Source organism: Sebastes umbrosus, chromosome 3, assembly GCF_015220745.1.
Source record: "Sebastes umbrosus isolate fSebUmb1 chromosome 3, fSebUmb1.pri, whole genome shotgun sequence".
NCBI lineage: Eukaryota > Metazoa > Chordata > Actinopteri > Perciformes > Sebastidae > Sebastes > Sebastes umbrosus.
Window position 1 is genome coordinate 40725208 of NC_051271.1, and position 19489 is coordinate 40744696.

Sequence of the window (19489 nt, forward strand, 5' to 3'; positions counted from 1 at the left end):
TTTTTGTTTTTATTTTGTTCTTTTTTATTATTATTATTATTGAATTGACGCTTTGGCAATATTGTTCACCTGACAGTCATGCAAATAAAGCAAATTGAATTGAATTGAATTGAAAATTGAGAAAGGGAGAGAGAGAGAGAGAGAGAGAGAGAGAGAGAGAGAGAGAGAGAGAGAGAGAGAGATTACTCGTTTAAGCCGCGTGCACCTCACCCGTCCGCATCTCTCGCGCTCACCTGCACTGGGATTTCATGACACGCGCCTAAACCTAGCAGGGACCTCGAGCCGTGCTGCCTTCAGGCTCCGTGTTCTGGGATGTTATGTTATATTATGGGATGTTCTGGTATATTATGGGATGTTGTGGTATATTTCTGGATTAAGTGACTTGTCCCCGTCGGAGGAGGAAGGTGCGGCTTGTTTTCGCGGCGCTTTTGGAAGTTGCTCCCCATCCAGGACGGTGAGACCGACGGTAAGGACGACCGGTGAGGACGACCGGTGAGACCGACGGTGAGACCGGTCCGAGGGCTCGCCCTGCGCTCTGGAGGGGACTAGAGAGGAGACCCCAGCAGCTCGGTAAGGTCTTTACTCATCATTATTACAGACAAACAACAAGCACACACTAAGTGACCAAAATAGCTTTCTATCAATAGAAAGTGTATTTGTTTCCTTCGGTGCCGCTGCGAGCTAGCAGAACACAGGACGGTGCTGTAGCTCGACTCACACCTCGAAAAGAAGCTCAGAAGTCCTTCTTCTCCTCTAACTCACTGATAGCCTGCTTATTGTTCAACACATTGAAAATGAAAAGCAGGTTGAGCGGTTTAGCTCTCTAGGCTCTGCGCTACCTGAGAGAAGTCATGTCAACATCATCATGTCATTAAAGCCTTGCCTGGAGGCTACTGTCAGGCCAATGCACAACATGCGGTCAGTGAACACAACACTCTCTCCCCAACAGTAGAGAGAGAGAGAGAGAGAGAGAGAGAGAGAGAGTCAGCTGAAAGTTGGTACCCATTCACCACTTCACCTGTTTAAAGTCCTATGATGAAGGAGGGGTGCGCATGGTTGATGAGAGGGATATTCCAGTTTAGGAACACTGTGAGATGGTGTAGAAAGGTCTGGAAGGTATCAGGGAGGTAATGCTCTAGATGTCTCACTTCAGTCAGTGGAGATGGAAACAGACTGAGGCATTCCCTGGCTCCTTTTAAAGCAAATGACTCATTTTCTATATTCAACTGCTGCTAAAGAATTGATGAATAGACTAACAGTGCGTAGTCTGTGTGAAATCAAAATGTGTTTTACTAATGCATCACTGCAACCAGGAACATGCACCGCCACACACAAACACTCATATGTGCACACAGACATACTCAAATACACACATGCATTTTATAGTATGATGATGCTCCAGATATTTCGCTGCATCATGCTTCAGCCTTCTCAAACACACATTGTTGATGCTATTGTAACATGCTAATGAGTGGCACCATCTGCCTCTGTGTATGTGTCTTGACTCCATGTACATGTTAAGTGCATGTGCCCATATCCCTTGGGTGTATATAGTCTATACATGTATCTGTGTCACATGAACATGAATGCAAAGTGAGCCCTGACACTTAGTGCAGAATTGAAACAAGAAGAAGAATATGAGGCCAGCTGCGTTCTGAAGCGTTTACTAATTTATGATGTTATTTTTAGGCTCGGCTACATTTTTGATGCTTCGTATTTGTCAAGTTTAATACTGAGCGAAAACTTAGGGCGTGTCTGTCAACCTATTTGTACGCACACAAACATACACTACACACACACACACACACACACACACACACGGCTGCACACATTCAGATACTTGTAAGGCCCTTTGGCACTGCATTATTAATAATGATAGTAAAGTTAATTGGGATACTGCTTTTCAAAACCAATGTTTAAAAAGTGCTTGACATGAAAATGCGCACTGTTGAGTTTTACCTGATGTAACCAAATCTCCCTGAGCTCCCGCTTCACTGTTAGAGCCTTAAAGCTTTACATCCAATGGTAAGACAACAAGCATAGTCACATTTTGTATATGGAGTGCCTACCAACTCACAAACTGTGGGTTTTTTGTTTTTTTATGGGCTGCCTATATCAGAAAACATGTGATTCAACAAGCCACTCAGATTTTGCTCCCCTTCCTATATCACATTATAGCTCATGAAAAACATACTAGGGGTGGGAAAAAATTGTTTCACTTATGTATTGTGATTTTATTTTTATTTTTATTTTTTTTTACAATTTTAAAATGTATTTATTTAATGCCAGGATCAATATATTGGCTCCATTTGAGTCTATGTGAAGGTAGAAGGAAGTTACCACTTTTAATGTTGTAGTCTGAGTAACGTGATGTCATATCCGTTCCGTATCTGTCAACCAAAACAAACTGCAGCTGCAGAAATGAGAAAGTAGAAGACGTTTGAGGGTCCGCGTGGATACGACCTGCACCCTCCCATGTTAAATCCAGCGTGGTAAACACTACACATCCAGTAAAGGATGGAAACACTTTGGGTTTCACACATTGACAAGAAAAGCAGAGCTAGACATCACGGCTGAAGCTGCATGCTAACTCTGTCACGGACAGGAAACGTTACCGTATCGTGGCAACGTGTGGTCAAGCCACCCGTCACTCGCATCTCCTTGGTCAAATCGGCCGACGCTACAACTGTACAGAGGAAATAAGATTGATTGGATTATATTCACCAGAAGTATAAAACATTACATGTCCCTTATAAATTAAAAAGAAAATACAACTAATTTGTGAGGGATTCTTTGATGTTTGGGTTGCTGGGAAAAACTTCATAAATAATTCCAGACAATGACTGATATATTTGACTTCAGGACATCTCTGACTACATTCATGCTGAAAGTCAAACATTTTGACTGTATCAATTTAGATATTGTCCAAAGTAAGTGTCCCTAGAAGTGTATGATTCAACTTTTCCCCATGGTCTAGTGTTAAAAAAGTTAACACAAATCGCAATAAATCGTAATATCGAATCGCAATACATATCAAATCGGCACCCAAGTATCGTGATAGTATAGAATGGGGAGATAGGTGAGTCGTCCCAGCCCTAGAATATACCACTCACAGCTTGAGAACTACCTTTACAAAGGTACATCATATTTTTCTCGCAAGCTAATCAGAGCACACTGGGCTTTTTCTGGAGGGGGTCTTAAAGAGACAGGCGCTAAAACGGAGCGCTTCAGAGAGAGGGTGAATATAGGTATATTCAGGTATATACAGACAGTTTCTTGAACATTAAAGCATGTAAACATGTTCTAGTAGAAACCCAAAATATAAGTATGAACCTGAAAATGAGCACGATATGTCCCCTGTAAGACGTCAGAAAATTAGAGACAAAGGAGTCTTAAAATACTGGTACTGCCACACACAAAAAACTCAGCTTTCCCTGACTTATAACAGCCTAATGTTGAATTAGAAACTAAAGAGGTTAGGAGGAACTGATCTAATGAGGTCTAAAAGGTTTTAGGTCAACCCTAATCTCCTTTGCCATATAGACATAGACAGCACTTTCAGCCAGTTTGGCTTCAGTCTGAAACTCCTGATTAAAGGGTTTTCCGACAACAGCAGGAATAGTTCTTTAAGCGCTTTTAGTGCAGTAGGCCCATCAGAGGCTATCCATCAGTTCTTATTGGACGGTGATAAACTGATACCTGCCTGCTGATTCAGTAACTTTTCTTTTACTTCAGATTTTACCTCCATGAATTCTGATATGTGCCGGGGGGTTATTGGGAATTACGCTGTATGAAGAACTGAAGGAAACTGTTATTCTAGTGAGTGCTGGCTTATGTTTCCCTTTCCCTGTTCTAGTTGTGCCTCTGGATATGTGTAAAGATAGGTGGGACCAATTACATGTAGGTAAAGCATATTTCGTTACTATCCAGTTGTCTTTCTGTACGCCTCATTTGCTCAGAATATCCCCACTAAACCCTAGTGTCCACAAGATGCTGCTACGTTGCGTTCCAGTCCCATTGCAGCTACTGGGCACAATGTGCCAATGTTCACCGGATGTGTGAATGAAGTGGCTCACTTGTAGCTCACACACACAGCTCTTTACTCTACTCCGCTTCCTTTACATGCTGGGTTCATTTTCACTGAACCAGATCATTTCTCTGAAGGGTGAAATTCACTTGCAAATATTTCTAAACACTCATATTAGTAGGCAATAGATATAAAATAGTTTGTTTATGTCTTTTCTCTGACTGAGTGAAGCAAGAGAAGGAGTGCTACATTTTCCTTCTGCTAATACATGATATTCAGGAAAGAAATACAGATGCCAAATGGCAAGATGGCATGCTGTAGTACAGTTATTAAAACAAATTAAGTACAGCCACCAAGTATCTGTAACCACATCGATCATAAATGAGCTTTAATTGTTAATTGAATATGCTTTTAAAAACAAAAAATATCCGCAAAGCAGCTAGAGTTGTTCCGATACTGATACCAGTATCTTAAATGCGTACGATACTGCCCAAAATTCGGGATCGGGTATCGGCGAGTACACCAGTCTATGCACCGATCCGATACCATCATTTATTAACCCAGAAAAAGCTCAACTTGTTTACCCGGAAATCAATTCTTCTGCGCTGGTCCAAAACAGCAGCCTTCACTGTGCTGTCGCCCTGGATGAATCATGGCTGCCACTGGTAACTACTGTTTTAGAGCAGTGACGAAGAACTGATTGCACGTAGTTAGTCAAGCGACGATAGCAAACAACAGAAGTGTGGTGCTAGTGGAGAGTGTAACGGTAGTCAGAGCAAAAAACATGTCAGCCATTTGGCAATATTTCACAGTGGATAATAAGTGGATATAAAAAATGAAAAAAAATAAAAATGTAATTTACTAAATTGCAAGCTGCTAAACTCAAACAAGGTACAAGGATGAATGTAACAGGGTACAAGTGCTGACATTGCACACTTTTGCATTCATTCTCTGTATGTATTTTTTTCATGTTTTACAGGGTTTAACCTGAGCCAGGCCATACAACAAAGATAGTAATCATATCACATTCATACATGGTCAGTAGTAAACAGCTGTTAAATAATAATAATAATAATAATAATAATAATAATAATAATAACTATATCTATCTATCGTATTGGTACTCAATATTAGCCGATACTGCAAGTTCAGGAATTGGAATTGTATCGGGAAGGAAAAAATGGTATCAGAACATCTCTAAAAACAACTACTGCGCTTCCAAAATGCTTTCCATGGACAACTGAATTGTAGAATCTGAATGCCACATCGCTACATCCAGTGGACACAAGGATTGAACCAGTGCTAGAAAACTCATCTCTGTTCTGGACAGGCTTGGTATCAGTAAGCTAGCTTGGCAAAGGACCCAAATGACTCATGGGAACTATATTTCAAATTGCCAGCTATAGCTGTGTATTTGGCAGAAGACAAATTAAGTAAGCCAATCTGAAAAAAGCATTGCCTTCATTAATGATCTTGAGTTAGCAGACCCACTCTCATTGCCCAAATGTGAGTGGATTATTTAATAACGGTAAAGCCAGTGGCTGTGTATCTGTGACTGACTGACTCGAGATGAATTGATGAATTGAATAAATAGAAACAGGGTTTGCAACATTGGCTACACATGGATATACTGTATATGGTAGCACGTGTTACCTCGTATCCTATTTTCATATTTGCCATAAACAAACACCCATTTAACTTATTGACTGAGTGGAGATCGAAGATAAATGTGTTCTCTGAATCAAAGCCAAACTTCTGCTCCTTGAGACTAAACAGTATACATTGTAAATTTCAATAAAATATGAATCAACTAATGAGAGAAATGCAACATATCATCTAAGCCTTCACTTTGTTTGGCACCACATATAAAACCCAAATTCTTGAGAAATCTCTCTAAACTTGTGACCACCTGACATTAAGGATCGTCTTGGGTGATCTGATCACAAGTGGACAGTACAAGTGTAAACGACCACCAAGACGCATTGTGATCCGATCACTCCGAGGTTGTCTGGGACACATTTGACCATATATCTTTTGCAGTGTAAACACTGTGTCCAAATGTGTCCCCTGGAAAATGCATCCTCAAATCCTCTCCTTTCTTTCATTCTTTTTCTCATCTCCAGTTGGTTTTCAAATAGTGTAAGGTATTGTAGCCGAGGGTTATGAGTTGCGCCTATACTTATGAAGTTAATAAAGTAATAACACAGAGGCTGAAAACTTTGAGAAGCCCATAGAGATACACTGTTTTTCTCATTGGTTTTGCTCAATTTTCGAATGAGAATTCTTTTTTTCAAAACAATAAGCTCAACTCTCTGAACAATTAGTTTGTTGTTAACAACAGATTTGAATTTCTCATTCATTCAAGCAAATTATACGTGTTTTGGCACGTGTGTAAAACATTGGATCATTTTGCATGTGATGGCTCAAACAATGAAAGACTGTTTAGACCGGGGGTCTCCAACACGTCGCTCACGAGCGACCAGTAGCTCGTGACCCGTTTCTAAGTCGTTCGCTAAAGGTTCAAAGAATATGTAAACAAATTTGATGAGACAAAGTCACTTGGTAAACCTTAATTTCTATCCAATCAAATTCACAGACATCCCGCCCCCTTCTAACACAAACTGATTATCAGTTGTCAATTAAACGAGTTACCCTGCTGCCAAGTTTGGTGATGCCGTAACATTAGGAGATGTTAGCAGGCTAGTAAACACACACCAGATTTGACAATGACCGCAGAAAATAACCAGGCCAAGAAAAGGCAAAAAACATACTATTTTCATGAGGAATGGGAAACAGAGTTTTTTTTCACAAATGTGAAGGACAAGTGTGTGTGTCTCATTTGCGGTGTGAGCGGGTCAGTCAGTAGAAGATGTAACGTCGAGCACCACTTCACCAAAGTCCACGGCAACTTTTCACAGGACTTTCGGGAAAAAGAGGCGATGACTGCGGTGGCTTAAACGCTATTCAAGGACCATAAAAGTAAGACAGAAATGATGTCTGCTATCGCCGATGTACAACTTGGTGCTAATACTGTGGCAAGGAGAGAGTCTGCGCTGTCTGCGGATGCTGTGGAGCAGCTAGAACGGGACATGGACAGGTGCAGATGGTTTTCCATCCAGTGTGATGAGTCGGTTGACTCCAGCGATACAACCCAGCTGGCTATCTTCGTTCGGATGGTGTCTGATGACTTTTCCACAAAAGAAGAGTTTTTGACCTTACTTCCACTGAGAACTACAACCAGAGGAGTTGATATTTACAATGCTGTGAAGGACTACTTTGTGGGAAAAAAAGATCGCTGTTGAAAAGCTGGTGTCTGTAACAACTGACGGAGCGCTGGCTATGACAGGGCGTCACGCAGGATTTACTGCCCTCTGCAAAGCGGACCAAACAATCATTGTATCATTCATCAACAGGCTATATGCGCAAAGGTTATGGGATTTGATCATGTCATGACACCTGTTGTTAAGATTATCAACTCCATTCGAGCAAAGGCCAAGCAACACAGGAGCTTTTTTATTTTTTATTTTTACCTTTAATTAACGTTACCTTTAAGGACGAGCTTCAAGCTGTTCCTGGAGGAATGTGCTGAGTTTTGGGATCTCATTCTCCACACCCAAATCAGGTGGTAAGGCCAGGGTATGCATTTAATACGCATGTGAACTCCAGATGATGAAGGGAATGTGAAGGGAAGTGATGTGATGCAGTGATATGTGGACAGACAGAAAATAAGTAACAACATAGTTTTGTTTTCTATGACATTAATGTGATGTCAAAATGTGAGTGTTGGATAGCAACATTTTCTAAATGTTCACACAAAAGAAGCTTATTCAGCTGGTTTGGGTGGAGCTGAGTGATGTGAATAAATGTTACTAATAATATAAAATATGAGGAGCTCTCGGCCATTTTCATTTTGTCAAAGTAGCTCTCAGAGGAAAAAAGGTTGGAGACCCCTGGTCTAGAAGTTTGTGGTCTGTGAAGAGGATTACAGTTTCATTGAGAATCAACTCATCAGATTTGATCAGCAAGACGTGCGAGTGGTTATTGTGCAAATTGTAGACAATTGTACTTACTCTTTTGCACACGTGTCAAAAAACACATGCACTTTGCTTGAATGAATGGAAGATTCTAAGCGAATGAGAAAAACAGTGAGAAATATTTCCACATCTAATCATTTTGACCAGTACGTCTCACATGATGACAAAACAACTTTTCATTTTGGTGGCATTGGCCAATTAACTTTTTTAATTTTCCAGCAGACTAGGCATGGGAAGTGCATTGCTGCCTCCCGCCAGTTAAAGAAACAACAACGTCTTTTAGTCTTTGCAAATGGAAATGATGTACATGTTTATTTGCCTATAGAGCGGGGAAGTGAGATCACAATTGGTCACTCGAGACACGTGGAGATGCATTCTAATGCCAGGTATGAACTGATATACTTAGAGCTGTCCACCTGTGTGATCGGATCAACAGGGTGTAAACACAACTGTCCTTAAGCTTCAGTAGTCAGTATATTTTTGGCATCATTGGGCAAAAGTTCCATAATAACCTTTCAGCATATTGTAATTCAAGTGTTCTGAGAGAAAACTAGACTTCTGCTCCTCCTCATGGCTCTGTTTTCAGGCTTTAGAACATCTAGCCCGTGACGGGAGACTTTGGCCAATCACAGGTCATTTCAGAGAGAGCGTTCCTATTGGCTGTTCATTCAACAGAGGCAGCTGTCAATCAGTCGCGAACTCTAATCAAACGGTCAAACTAGGCAGCGCTGATCAAAAAATAATTAATATTCTGTTACTGTAATGTCTATTTCTCACATAAAATGTTTTCATGTTTCATTTATTATTGATTCATATTTGATCAGCGCTGCCTAGTTTGACCGTTTGGTCAGAGTTAGTGAGTGATTGACAGCTGCTCAGAGACGGCAAGGCTCCAGCTCGGCTCTGATTGGTTGTTTTCCTGAAATCTTGCAGATGCCGTTAGGAGCACCGGAGGACGTGATTTTTTTCAGATTATCTGTCTCATGCACTACTGTCAGGATATAATGACCGTTTCATAAAAAATACTTTTTTTAAATCATATTTGCTCCATTTCTACCCACTGCTGCTTTAAGTGAAATAACTTTAATATAGATAACATGTACTGTAATTCCTCTGTTGGCATGTGTGACTTAAGAGACACAAATACACATGCTCACTTACTTACAGTGTCAGCCAAACACTGTCGGTGTCAATTATATGAAAAGTTCATTAGGTCACAAGGATTGTGTTGTGTTTGTGTGTCTGACTGCGATGTGAGCTGCTAAGTGGATTGCGTCTTCTCTGCTGTCTTTAGTGAACATATAATTATTTTGGATCAAGAGGAGAACAGGTGGGAGAGAAAGTTAATTAAAGATCTGTCACGTAACAGATTTGTGTATCAAAGATAAAACACTGACCTAGAGCATAAACAATTACATGCAGTGCAAAAGAGGCTAATATGATTTACCCATTGACGGACTCCTACTATATATTTCAACATTTTGTAGAGTGAATTCTCATTTATTGTAAAACAATATTCCGTGACAGTTAGAGGTAAAACTTTTTAAGGATGCACCGATACCGGATCAGATATCAGGCTGATACTGATTCAAATAGCTGGATAAGATATCAATGACAATGGGGCCGATCTACTCAATTCAATTTTATGTTTATGCACTATATACATTATTTACCGATATTTTAATTCCAGTTTAAGTTTTGACAAATTTGTTGGTGCATTAGAAACGTTTACACTTTGAAAATTTTTTACCAAGTTGCTGGTGTACGTTTTATTTATTTTTTTATAATAAAGAACAATTAGATAAATGAATATCTATGTATTTACTGGTCACATTTAGTTTTACAAAGTTAGGAGAGCAATGTTTAAGTCAAGCCTGATGACAATACAAGTTTTTATCTAGAACGTCGTAGTAGCTCCACCCAACCTCCAACTGACTAAAGGTCTTATCAGGCATGGTAACTGAAAAGGACTGTGTGGCTCAAACAGGTATTTCAATCACCCTGGCTGAGGAAATAAGATTAAGACTAATTCAAGAGTTCTGAGGGAAAACTAGACTTCTGCTCCTCCTCATGGCTTTGTTTTCAGGCTTTAGAACATCTAGCCCATGACGGGAGACTTTGGCCAATCACAGGTCATTTCAGAGAGAAAGCGTTCCTATTGGCTGTTCATTAAATGGAGGCAGCTGTCAATCACTCGCAAACTCCGATCAAACGGTGAAACTAGGCAGCGCTGATCAAATATGAATTCATATTCCGTTATTGTAATGCCTATTTTTTGTGTAAAATGTTTTCTGAAACATCTTGTAGTGTACATTGCTGCCGGCTCACAAACTTTCTCATTTTACAGATTGCAATCCAACACTACAATGCACCATATGCATAAAATCTGATTAAAAAAGTTTACAGAACAGAACAGTGGGATCTGCAATTGCATTTATCACAGTCCCTGTAACATCAACATCATAGCTCTACTGTGAGAAGGCACATACACTGAGAGGGCACATCTCTTTGCAAATGAAATAAAGTATTGACTGACTTAATATTTGCATGTAAACTATTAATTAAAACTCGATACAGTGTTTTTGAGAATCGATACAGTATCACAAAACATAAAATGATATTTTCTTACACCCCTAACAATGACAATGTCTGCCAGTATGCTATTGACAATACCTAAAGCCGTGGACACACATGGAACATCAGGAGCGCGCGGCGGCTGGGTCGCGCGGTGGCTGCGTGATACACGCGTCGGGTGTTCACACCAGCTGCAGTTCAGCTGCATGTCAGATGCGTGTCTGCTGCTGCAGCTGCTGCTGTCAGCCCTCTCTTTCTACATAGAGTTTGCCTGTTAATGGCCATTTAGTTTCATTATAAATATCATTTATATTTATTTTAGACAGAGAAAGGTTAAGAAATGTGTGGTAATTTGTAAATAATAGTAATAATCCACAATTAAAACTCCGTACTTTATACATTCATGGAGCTCTCCAAGTCACTCTATGTTCTAGAACACTGTCCGGCACATATTTCAGAATAAAAGCCTTGTGTTAACAAATGAAGGAATTCTGTCCATAGAAAAAACGCTTGAGGGCTTTTATTTTGAAATGAAAGCAGGAAGTGTTGATTTAAATAAACTGGTAAAAAAGTACTCTTATCAACATGGGAGTGGACAAATATGCTGCTTTATGCAAATGTATATATACTGGAAAAACAAAGTTTGGAAACTTGTGTTTGGTGGATTATTTCTCCGTTGTTACAATGCTAATGGTCATTGTATTTTACATCGTTGGAAAGCCTGCTTATTTACCTTCACAATGATGTCCAACTTGTAAAGATCATGTATTTGTGGGATGAGCAGCACAGCTGATTATGTGGGTAGCGCCCAAGAAAAATTTGCCAAAATGCTCCGTCAATGGTAAACAGTGTATTCTCCTGTTGGTACTGACTCTTGTTTTGAGTTGTTTGGTGGATTTGATGATTGAACTCTCTATCAGTAACAAGGAACAAACAAGACATATTGGCTATTTTACACTTTATTAATTTAATCCACCGTCAGGAGCCTCAGTAGCGGTCGAAGATCCATACGCAGCCACAACAGCCTGGCACCTCCTCCTTATGCTGGTCACCAACCTGGTCACACAACCTCCAGGATTCGTTGCAGGTCAGCCAGCGTGGTTGTGTTGGTCACTCTAACACGTACAGCACGCCCAAGCTGATCCTACAAGTGTTGAATTGGGTTGAGGTCTGGACTCTTGGCAGGCCGTTCCATTCTCTCTACTCCCACATTGTGGAGGTAGTCTGTGATAACCCTGGCTCTGTGGGGGCGAGCGTTGTCATCTTGGAGGATGAAGTTAGGTCCCAGATTGTGGAGATATGGGATCGCCACTGGCTGCAGAATCTCATCCACTGCATATATCTGCATGATATCTCACTGCATTGAGATGGCCTTCAATGATGACAAGCCTTGTTTTGCCAGTGAGGGAGATGCCGCCCCACACCATGACACTGCCCCCACCAAAAGCTGTTACTCCATCGGTGCAACAATCAGCATAGCGTTCTCCGCTTTGACCCTGCCATCCATCTTTGGCAGACAGAACCTGGACTCATCACTGAACACGACATTCCCCCACATGTTCAGGTTCCATTGTCTGTGTTGTCGACACCAGCGCAAACGGGCCTCATGGTTGAAGGGCAGTCATTGCAGGCTTCCTGGTAGCCTTATGAGAATACACTGTTTACCATTGGCAGAGCATTTTGGCAAATTTTTCTTGGGCGCTACCAACATAATCAGCTGTGCTTCTCATCCCACAAATGCACAATCCTTACAAGTTGGACATCATTGTGAAGGTAAATAAACAGGCTTTCCAACGCTGTAAAATACAATGACCATTAGCATTGTAACAACAGAGAAATAATCCACCAAACACAAGTTTCCAAACTTTTTTTTACCCGTTTATAAGTCTTTACTTTTTTTCATCTCCGTAACATATTCTACAGATAGACCTCGAAACTGTAGTAATCTTGCTGGTATGATGTCAATATGCTGTCAATAGATCACCTTCACTGTCTGTGACATATTCTACAGATGTCTAGACATGTAAACTGTAGTAATGTAGCTGATATGATGTTAATATACAGTCAATAGATCACCTTCACTGTCTGTTGTTGCTGTGAGACGCGCGCGGCACGTGTCAAAAATAGGCGAGACCTCTATTCTCTAGAAGAGACGCAGACGCGCGTCTCACGTGGGCAGTGTGGCTGCTCTAACCTGTTAACAGGGACGCTGAAATAAAAAACAACAGGTAACGCAGACGCCACGCGCTCCTGATGTTCCATGTGTGTCCACGGCTTTAGGCTACATCCACACTAATATGTTTGTGTTCAAAACGCTGTTTTCCGATCTCCGTCCAGACTAGGCCTGCGCCATATAAGGAAAATCTGCGCACATCGATCAATATTGCGATGACGATATGACTTGCGATAAGGTTATAAATATTTAAGTGTGCATTTTATCTATATATATACATATATTTTAAATATAACTAGGCTAAATATTATTTCTAGAGCAGCAACAGTAATGTTAATAACAGCAAAGTCACCAGATAAACTCCTGAATATCTCACTGGAAACAATCTAAGATGTTAATAAAATAAATAATATTCCTGACATGAAAATACTGAGTGAAGTTAAGAAAGACTGAAGAACACACACATCAGTCAGTAGCAGTCCTTCCTCCTGTCCTCTGTCCTCCTGTCATGCATTGCTGCAGGTACCGCTGGTAGAGCGAGGGGGGGATGCTTTGTCTCAGCCAGCTGATGAGTTTACAAGTAAGATACATGACTACATAACCTACTGCCAGCTTTTGTTTTAGCTTGTGTCGCCGAGGGTTACGTTGCTCCTATACTATATGAAGATAATAAATGAATAACATGGACGCTACGTTGTCTAAACCCTTGTCAATAACAGCATGTTACCGCTTCACGCCTTCCGTTTCACCCTTCACAATAGACTCCTCGGACACTGATACACTGAAACACAGCTTACTAGAGGGAACTAAAGTCATTCACAACTCAACTAAATAACTGACACATGTTTACAGTTAGCTGTTAGCCACCGAGCTAATGCGTTCTGCTTGTGTAAACAGCAGCGGAGGATGAGAGACTGCAGACAGAACAGATTGGCCGATTCAGAATTAATCTCCGTCCATACTACCACGCCTGAAGATGCATATTCATGTACACTGGTAGCATTATAAAATGCAGACTTTAACTGTACAACAGCTGCTAGCGTAGACAACAAGGTGAGCAATGCTTGTAACTCGTTATCCGTGTTGAAATGACAAATTTGACGAAGGAAAGGACGCGTCATAACTGACAAGACCCAATCGAGAAGCGAACGTGGGTGTCGGCGTCATTGTTTTCGAAGGTCTCCGTTTCTGCCCGTCCAGACTAAAACACAACCCCGGAGTTTTAAAACTAAAACGATGTCAGCAGCGTTTTCAAAAGTCTCAGTTCTAGGTGCTCGAAAATGCCACAGTAGTGTAGATGCTACGCATGAACGTAGCAAAAGTTCTGCGTTTTAAAACGCATTAGTGTGGATGTAGCCTAAATTAGCTTCTTGCATAAACCCCACCCGCCCAGGTGTGACACATATGTTCTTTAGGTTTCCCTAGCCGTCATACCCTCACCTTCTTGCTCCATTTTTGTATCACTCCTATATCCTTCTCATGTTTCCTCTCTGCTACCTCATGTGTTTTCTCTCTCTCTCTTTCTCTCTGTATTTCCTCCTCATTCTCTGTCTTCCTCTGTGCGTCGGCATGCCTGTTAGTTGTTCCTAGTAGAGTGAAGCGGCTGCATTATCTAGATACATTATTGATGCACGCAGCACTCTGACTAACGCACACACACACACACACATGCACTCAAACCACTCACTCACATAATAAAAACATACATACACTCATAAAATCAAACACATCGTTGCACATAGACACACACATACAGTACACAATCACAAAGAGCATGTGCCTCAATTTGTTTTTGAATGTGAGAGAGAAAAAGAGAACGGCAGCACACGTGCACGCTGTTCCTTTATGGCTGAGAGAACACAGCTGATTCTGCCCAGCCCCGTTTTCAAGAGAAGAAACAGTCATCCTTTGAAATGCACAGGACTAAAATGAACACTCTATTGGCGACCACATGCTGAGCTGATGTGTGTGCTTGTTTTAACATCCTGTAGTACTTTGGAAGGAGTTGACGACACAGAGGAGCTGCAGGGAACAATCCATCTTTAGAAATAACAAAAAAGAGATATTCGGAAAATCAGGGAAAGACAGCAGAACAGAGTGAGAATAGGGAGAATTATGAAAGAGAAAAGTAATGAAGGGTGAGGTTTTGAGTGGCGGGGAAGGAGGGGGGAGGGGGGACAGAAGAATTCCCAGCATCTCTTTTCCCAGGGCTTTGTAAGGGCCTCATTAAATATGGATGGTGTTTGGAGCAGAGCAGGGGCAAGTGGGACTCCACAAACAGCACTAGCAGCCCAGGCAGGCCCATCCTGCTGCGATGGAGCCCTGCTGTCTTTTTTTTGCCCTGTCTGTTTCTCCGTCTTCCGTCGTCCCCCTTTTCCTCCCTCCTTCATTTCCTCTTTTCCGACCTTTCTCTCTTCCGTCATCTGTGTCTGTCCATCAACCACTCTGATGACAAAGTGTTCCACTTGGCATGTCTGGTCTTGTCTTTTCCCTCTACTCATTTTCTCTCTTCCTCCTCTCATCCCTTCTCCTTTCCCTCTCATCGCTTCCTCACACTCTCCTTTCTCTCCCTCCCTGAGATGATCACAGTCGTTTGATTTGCACATGTGAATGAAGAGGGAAGCTCCCCTCCATTGTTCACTCTCCTCTTTATAGCTTTCCTTTCCTTTTAGATGAAAATCATGTGTCGTGTAAAAAGCCGTCATTGATAGTACTACTGCATAGTACAGTGATTCCTAAATTGTGGTACACTGGTGGTACGCAATCTCTGGTCTGGTGGTGAGCAAGAGCCTTGCTAAAATATCTAATAATTGCACTCCAACTGGCCTTAAAGTCCTTAACTTAAAACCCACATTGTTTTTGTTGATTTTATCTTAATACAGACAGCAGTTAGCAGCAGCTAGAGATGCACCGTCAATCAGCAGCCCATTAAAGCCAGACGGTTTTCAGCAGTCTCATATATCCGACTCTTGCAAACATGATGGTTTTACATCAGCGCACAGTGTAAGTGAAGAAAACCTAAAGCTCATAATTTGTCACAACTTCATGTCCAAAATGAGCCATGGATGAACAACCTTAAAAACATTTGGAACAACTAACTTATTATTAGACACTTATTATATTGTAATTAATTAATGCATGCTGTGCAGAGTAATCACAGGGACCGGCTCGTCTGCCGACAGTGCAGAACTAAAGAGCTCCGTTAACGGAGGTTCCATGAGTTACTTTATGATTTTAGCTGATTTAAAGCTGCAGTAGGCAGCATGTTTTTGGCATCATTCGGCAACAATTCCATAATAACCTTTCAGCATATTGTAATTCAAGTGTTCTGAGAGAAAACTAGACTTCTGCTCCTCCTCATGGCTCTGTTTTCAGGCTTTAGAACATCTAGCCCGTGACGGGAGACTTTGGCCAATCACAGGTCATTTCAGAGAGAGCGTTCCTATTGACTGTGCTCCGGCTGGTGGGCGGTGCTTGGTATTTCCTAAACTGATCTCAACATGGCTTCCGGGTCACAAACTTTCTCATTTTACAGCTAAACAGTACACTACAAGATGTTTCTAAGAACATGTGAGGAGAGAAATAGTCATTACAGTAACAGAATATTGATTCATATTTGATCAGCGCTGCCTAGTTTGACCGTTTGATCAGAGCTGGTGAGTGATTGACAGCTGCTCAGAGACAGCAAACTCCAGCTCGGTTTTCCTCCGGTCTGTGAAATCTTGCAGATGCCGTTAGGAGCACCGGAGGACACAGGAGGACACAGAGGCACAAGATTTTTTTCAGCTCTGTCTCATGCACTACTGTCAGGATATAGTGACCGTTTTATAAAAATAACTTTTTTTAATCATATTTGCTCCATTTCTACCCACTGCTGCTTTAAGCGCTACTCCGTAAAATGAGTAGTCGTCAATGGTAAATTATAACGCTATCATGATGCGTTCAAATGTAATCTTGAAAAATTGTATTTCCTAATCATTTGAATTTGAACTTCTTGTGCCACTTCTAGCAAAATGAAAAGACATTAACAGGCTAGCTATATCAATCTGGGATTTATCGTCTAGGGATGTCACAAAAACTGATACTTAGGTATCAAGTCGATGCCAATATTCTGAAAATTAGACGGTACTCAACTAATGATGTCCCGCCGTCCTGGGGAACGACAGAAGATGTGTTTGGGAGGCAGTAAACTCACATTCTATATTTTTCCCTGATAATGCTACATTGCGAACATCAAATCTGTGTTGAAATTAGCAGGATGAGAGCAGGTTAACGTTAGCTGTTAGCTCCGTGAAGGACTGTGCTGCTTACCGGCTGCTAACAGCTAATGTTAAAGGGAATCTATGTATGAAGGGGCAGCTGTGGCTCAGAGGGTAGAGCAGGTCGTCCACCAATCAGAAGGTTGGTGGTTTGATCCCCGGCTGCTCCGGGTCACATGTCGATGTGTCCTTGAGCAAGACACTTAACCCCAAATTGCTCCCGAAGGCATAGCCATCGGTGTGTGAATGAGTCTTTAGATTAGATCCTGATGGGCAAAGTTGGCACCTTAGCAGCCTCTGCCATCAGTGTATGAATGGGTGAATGCTGACATGTAGCGTAAAGCACTTTGAGTGGACTGAAGACTAGAAAAACACTGTATAAATGCAAGTCCATTTATCATTTAAGAATCAGAAATGTCTTGTTAACAGCGACACCTGTGGCCGTTAAGTCAACGTAAGTCAGCATCCTGTTGCTCGCGCTCGCACTTGTGCTCGTTCTACATAGACATGAACGAGCATCGATCAAAACAGTGAGGCGACACACGTCAGCTAAAACCACCATATCACTCTATATTTCAGCTACTTAGCAGTAATGTTGCCTCCCAACCGCGGTCAGAATGAACAGGGGAGACACCGGAGTTTTGGTCAGACACGATAACGTTTCTCTCTGCGGAGCCCCATCACATCACAAGACACGGGAAACCTCTGTTGGTCTGGAGGAGCTGCAGCAGTTATTTCTGCACAAACGTCCACTGTACATTCACTAGATATTCTCAGAGCTAAACTAACTCTTCTGCAGTGTGGAGTGTGCGCGCATGTACGTGAGAGCGGAGCGAAAGAGTGAGTGAGAGCGAGCGCGGTGTGTGAGTGAAGGCAGGCAGAGGAGCAGAGTACAGCAGAGACTCTGGCCCTGAAGACCAAAGCTACGGTCTCCCCTGTGTCCTCTGACCACAAGGGCTTCATTACATCGAACTTTGAGGTTTTGGATGCTTCCGTGTAGTTTGTGTTGCAGTCTGAGTCTGAGCAGCCTAGCAACACGCGAGCGCGCATGGAACACCGACCCGCAATGATTTATACATGAATACTCGGACATACAAACAGTACCTTTAATTAGCTCTCGTCTGGCTGATTTCAACCCGGGAGGTGCCATTGATTTACATTATGATACACTCAGGCTCAGACACACTCAGACAGTAGATTCTAACGCTATCATAATGTGTTCAAATGTCGTCTTGTAAAATGCAGTTTTTGGCGAGAAACTTGAATATATCTAGTTGTTGGAAGGAGATGTTTTCACAGCCGTATAAAATAGATAATAGAGAGGGAAAAAACACCAATTTAACTTCCCAACAAAATGCAAACGGTAATAAAGGAGTGGATGTTAGAGTAAGTGGGATTTATTGTTTTGCTTTTGTTTTTTACCATGGTATCAAATTGCTATCGAGAATTGTGGAATTTCAATGGTATTGGTATTGTGACATCCCCATTACCGTCAAAGGGCCAGAGGAAAAGCAAAGACTGTATACTGTATAGGCCAGGTGGCTCTGTCTTGTTCCATTGTTGGTATCTGCAGTAGGAAGTGGTGCTTGGGAAATTTGGTTTGGTACATTGTGGGACATGGTCTGAAAACTGTGGGAACCTCTGCTGTAGTTGATAATACTGATACTCCTGCCTGTCTGTCTTTGTGCCATCCATCAATCTGACTATTTTCAAATATGCTCTATGATTCTGACTGTGTGATTGAGAAAGCAATCTGAAGTACCCTAACTCTTAACTGTGACGCTGTGTTTGCCCTCAGGAGATGAAGACACGCATCACGCTGGTCCTCTTCAGCTGAACGATGGACGGAGAGAAAGCCAAGCGGGACTGTAACCGGTGCCTTCATGGAGCCCTGACACACAGGGCAGAGAGCAGGTGTGTGTGTTAGTCTTCCTGAGTCTGTACTGTAAATACAAATGTGACACAGATTTAGTTTGCATGTGTATACAAAAAGAAAGACAAGTGTGGGATAAGGAGAGAGTGTGACAGACAGACGGTGGGAGAGCAGTGAGTAGTGAACCACAGACGGTGTGTGTTGTTTGGTGTGTTATAGTTTTAGCCTGTCTGTTAGCCTAAACAGAACTGTGAGGTTGAGGTGAAGCTCAGTCTAATCTGGCTCAGCGGGAGTGACGCACAAACTTCCTGCAGACACACTCTGTAATCCCATTTGCCAGCTCTGTGTGTCTGTCTGTGTGTGTCTGCATTAAGAGCATTATGCAAAAGTTGGGTATCAAGTTGTGAGTAATGCATGTTCCAGCATATGCTTCACTCAACCATGCCACCTACAACATATGCTGATGATCTAGTTCACTTTAGCAAATGCAATTTTGAGGAAACATACAGGAACCGTGAACAGGAGTATGTTCATTGGCAACGTTTTTTC

At 41.7% G+C, this 19489-nt stretch overlaps 1 protein-coding gene across 1 annotated transcript in view; it reads left to right on the forward strand.

The window, feature by feature from the left end:
• Window positions 1-232: 232 nt before the first annotated feature.
• The window catches only part of LOC119483243 (FERM and PDZ domain-containing protein 1), an 85719-nt gene continuing 66462 nt past the window's right edge, over window positions 233-19489 (forward strand). The window contains exons 1-2 of the mRNA XM_037761336.1: window positions 233-575; window positions 18869-18981. The gene's annotated coding sequence lies outside the window, so the exon portion shown is untranslated. The remainder of the gene's footprint in view (window positions 576-18868; window positions 18982-19489) is intronic.